The sequence below is a fragment of the Tasmannia lanceolata genome, unplaced genomic scaffold, assembly GCF_043159265.1.
Source record: "Tasmannia lanceolata isolate RefF3 unplaced genomic scaffold, GAP_Taslan_0.1 ptg000053l, whole genome shotgun sequence".
Classification (NCBI taxonomy): Eukaryota; Viridiplantae; Streptophyta; class Magnoliopsida; order Canellales; family Winteraceae; genus Tasmannia; species Tasmannia lanceolata.
This window is the reverse complement of record NW_027518730.1, coordinates 370001-375000: the sequence shown is the minus strand read 5'-3', so window position 1 is coordinate 375000 and position 5000 is coordinate 370001.

The following is a 5000-nucleotide window of genomic DNA, read 5'->3' as shown; positions in this document are numbered from 1 at the left end:
GTCGGGGCCTGGCAAGCCAAGGCCAAGCGAGCCATGGCAACGCGGATGATGGCTCGCTAGTGCTGGCGCCGTGCACAGTGGCCTCGCACACTCGCCCTGCACGCTTCCCTTGCACGCAGCCTTGCACACTAGCCTCGCATGCGAGCCTTGCACCCTAGCCATGCAAACTAGCCTTGCACGGTAGCCATGCACACAAGCCGTGCACATTAGCCATGCGCACAAGCCCCGCACACTAGCCTTGCGCACAACCCTTGCACACAAGCCATGCACTCGAGCAATGCACACAAGCCTTGCACTCAAGCAATGCACACAAGCCCTGGACACTAGCCTTGCACACGGGCCTGGCACACAAGCCTTGGGCACTAGCCTTGCGCACTAGCGTTCCACATGAGCCTTGCACACTAGCCTTGGACACTAGCCTTGCACACAGGCCTTGCACACTAGGCATGCTTGGGCGAGCTGATCCCGCATCAAGTCGACGGGTCTAGGCATTCTTGGGCGCAGATCCCGCATCGTCTCGTCGCGTCTGGGCGCAAACACGTCGCGTCTCGTTGCGTCTTCAGAAGTCGTCGCTAACAGCACCTTTGGTTGCCACTGGTGGTTAGGCTGGTTGGTTGCGCAAACCCTATAGGAGGGTGGCATGCTGGTGGGCGTTTTTGCCCGGATAGGCACTAGAATGTGCAGATTTTGGGCGTTTTTGCCTGGATAGGCTAAGGAATGGGCATGCTTTGGGCGTTTTTGCCCGGATAGGCACCGGAATGCTTGGCCTTGGCTTGTCCTAGCAAGGCATTGCTGGGTTGGGCTCCCTTGGCCTTTTGGGCGCCTTGGACGATGTCTTGCGAAGACCATGGGCACAAGGCCATGGCATATGGTGAGGAAAGGACCACGGTTGCCAAGGTTAGGCACCGGAATGCTTGGCCTTGGCTTGCCAAAGCAGGGCATTGCTGGGTTGGGCTCCCTTGGCCTTCCGGGCGCCTTGGACACTGTCTTGGGAAGACCATGGGCACAAGGCCATGGCATATGGTGGGGAATGGACCACGGTTGCCAAGGCTAGGCATATAGAGAGGAATTGCATTTTTGCCCGGATAGGCACCGGAATGCTTGGCCTTGGCTTGCCATAGCAGGGCATTGCTGGGTTGGGCTCCCTTGGCCTTCCGGGGGCCTTGGACGCTGTCTTGGGAAGACCATGGGCACAAGGCCATGGCATATAGTGAGGAATGGACCACGGTTGGCAAGGCTAGGCATATAGAGAGGAATGGACCACGGTTGCCAAGGTTGCGCAAGTTTTGGGCATTTTTTGCCCGGATATGCCCAAGTATGCCCCGATAGGCCCGTTACGCCCCGGTATGAACGCGTATGCCCGGATAGACTCGGTATGCCTTGGGATACATGCGTATGCCCCGATAGGCTTGGTACGCCCCGATATGCGCACGTGTGCCCCAGTAGGGCTCGGTATGCCCCGGTATGTACGCGTGTGCCCCGATAGGCCCGGTATGCCCCGATATGCACACGTGTGCCCCAATAGGGGTCGGTATGCCCCGGTAGGTACGCGTGTGCCCCGTAATGCACGTTTCGCAGATCTCCCCGCATGTCCCGCCCCTATATGTAATACTTACTTACTTACTTACTTTCTTTCTTGCTTGCTTGCTTGCTTGCAATGGTTGGGAGTGCCCGGCATGCCCCGCTGCAGAGACCAAGGGCGCAATGACTTGGCACCGCGGATGCCGGGACTCCGGCACTTCCCGTGGCACTGATGGTTGGTTCCAAAGACAAAAGGCCGTGCAAGGCCACCGCACCGCGGATGATTTTGCTCGTGCTGGCGCCGTTGTGTGGCCAAAGAACATGCGCGAATGCTCGTGTCGGAAGGGTTGGTGTCCTGGCCCCGCGGGTGTCACGAATGCTCGGTTGCGAAGACCATGGGACCAGAGCCATGGCACGTCGGATGATGGCTCCAGCTGGCGCCCCGGCACTTTCTGTGGCATTGATGCTCGGTTTCAAAGACAAACGTGCGCAGGGCCAGGGGACCGCGGATGACTGCTCGTGCTGGCCCCGTTGGGCAGCATTGATGGTCGGTTGCAAAGAAAATGCGCGATTGCTCGTGTCGGGGCCCGGCAAGCCAAGGCCAAGCGAGCCATGGCACGTCGGATGATGGCTCCAGCTGGCGCCCCGGCACTTTCTGTGGCATTGATGCTCGGTTTCAAAGACAAACGTGCGCAGGGCCAGGGGACCGCGGATGACTGCTCGTGCTGGCCCCGTTGGGCGGCATTGATGGTCGGTTGCAAAGAAAATGCGCGATTGCTCGTGTCGGGGCCTGGCAAGCCAAGGCCAAGCGAGCCATGGCAACGCGGATGATGGCTCGCTAGTGCTGGCGCCGTGCACAGTGGCCTCGCACACTCGCCCTGCACGCTTCCCTTGCACGCAGCCTTGCACACTAGCCTCGCATGCGAGCCTTGCACCCTAGCCATGCAAACTAGCCTTGCACGGTAGCCATGCACACAAGCCGTGCACATTAGCCATGCGCACAAGCCCCGCACACTAGCCTTGCGCACAACCCTTGCACACAAGCCATGCACTCGAGCAATGCACACAAGCCTTGCACTCAAGCAATGCACACAAGCCCTGGACACTAGCCTTGCACACGGGCCTGGCACACAAGCCTTGGGCACTAGCCTTGCGCACTAGCGTTCCACATGAGCCTTGCACACTAGCCTTGGACACTAGCCTTGCACACAGGCCTTGCACACTAGGCATGCTTGGGCGAGCTGATCCCGCATCAAGTCGACGGGTCTAGGCATTCTTGGGCGCAGATCCCGCATCGTCTCGTCGCGTCTGGGCGCAAACACGTCGCGTCTCGTTGCGTCTTCAGAAGTCGTCGCTAACAGCACCTTTGGTTGCCACTGGTGGTTAGGCTGGTTGGTTGCGCAAACCCTATAGGAGGGTGGCATGCTGGTGGGCGTTTTTGCCCGGATAGGCACTAGAATGTGCAGATTTTGGGCGTTTTTGCCTGGATAGGCTAAGGAATGGGCATGCTTTGGGCGTTTTTGCCCGGATAGGCACCGGAATGCTTGGCCTTGGCTTGTCCTAGCAAGGCATTGCTGGGTTGGGCTCCCTTGGCCTTTTGGGCGCCTTGGACGATGTCTTGCGAAGACCATGGGCACAAGGCCATGGCATATGGTGAGGAAAGGACCACGGTTGCCAAGGTTAGGCACCGGAATGCTTGGCCTTGGCTTGCCAAAGCAGGGCATTGCTGGGTTGGGCTCCCTTGGCCTTCCGGGCGCCTTGGACGCTGTCTTGGGAAGACCATGGGCACAAGGCCATGGCATATAGTGAGGAATGGACCACGGTTGGCAAGGCTAGGCATATAGAGAGGAATGGACCACGGTTGCCAAGGTTGCGCAAGTTTTGGGCATTTTTTGCCCGGATATGCCCAAGTATGCCCCGATAGGCCCGTTACGCCCCGGTATGAACGCGTATGCCCGGATAGACTCGGTATGCCTTGGGATACATGCGTATGCCCTGATAGGCTTGGTACGCCCCGATATGCGCACGTGTGCCCCAGTAGGGCTCGGTATGCCCCGGTATGTACGCGTGTGCCCCGATAGGCCCGGTATGCCCCGATATGCACACGTGTGCCCCAATAGGGGTCGGTATGCCCCGGTAGGTACGCGTGTGCCCCGTAATGCACGTTTCGCAGATCTCCCCGCATGTCCCGCCCCTATATGTAATACTTACTTACTTACTTACTTTCTTTCTTGCTTGCTTGCTTGCTTGCAATGGTTGGGAGTGCCCGGCATGCCCCGCTGCAGAGACCAAGGGCGCAATGACTTGGCACCGCGGATGCCGGGACTCCGGCACTTCCCGTGGCACTGATGGTTGGTTCCAAAGACAAAAGGCCGTGCAAGGCCACCGCACCGCGGATGATTTTGCTCGTGCTGGCGCCGTTGTGTGGCCAAAGAACATGCGCGAATGCTCGTGTCGGAAGGGTTGGTGTCCTGGCCCCGCGGGTGTCACGAATGCTCGGTTGCGAAGACCATGGGACCAGAGCCATGGCACGTCGGATGATGGCTCCAGCTGGCGCCCCGGCACTTTCTGTGGCATTGATGCTCGGTTTCAAAGACAAACGTGCGCAGGGCCAGGGGACCGCGGATGACTGCTCGTGCTGGCCCCGTTGGGCGGCATTGATGGTCGGTTGCAAAGAAAATGCGCGATTGCTCGTGTCGGGGCCTGGCAAGCCAAGGCCAAGCGAGCCATGGCAACGCGGATGATGGCTCCAGCTGGCGCCCCGGCACTTTCTGTGGCATTGATGCTCGGTTTCGAAGACAAACGTGCGCAGGGCCAGGGGACCGCGGAGGACTGCTCGTGCTGGCCCCGTTGGGCGGCATTGATGGTGTGTTGCAGAGAGCATGTGCGATTGCAAGTGTCGGCCGGGTTTGGGTTCCCTTGGGCTTTCGGGTGCCTTGGACGCTGTCTTGCGAAGACCATGGGCACAAGGCCCCGTCCTGGCCCCTTGTTCGATTCGCTCTCGTCTTGCGCTTGCTTCCAAGGTCCTCCATGACCTTCCCCATGGCCTTGCTAGATCCCCCCCATGACGCATGACCTCTGTCCGTTGATTGGTTTTGAGTGCACACCATGCCCGGCTTGGCACCGTGTTGTCGCGTGAGTGGCATTTGGATCGTGCATGCTGGTGGGCTACCTGCCAATGCGCACAAGCCTTGCACACTAGCCTTGCGCACGAGCCTTGCACAAAAGCCTTGGACACAAGCCTTGCGCACAAGCCATGCGCACAAGCCTTGGACGCTAGCCTTGCACACAAGCCATGCATACAAGCCTTGCTCACAAGCCTTGGGCACTGGCCCATCGCAGTAGCCTTGCACACAAGCCTTGCGCACTAGCTTTGGGCACGAGCCTTGCGCACTTGCCTTGGGCACTAGCCTTGCACACAACCCTTGGGAACTAGCCTTGCGCACCAGCCTTGCCCACAAGCCTTGCACACCAGCCTT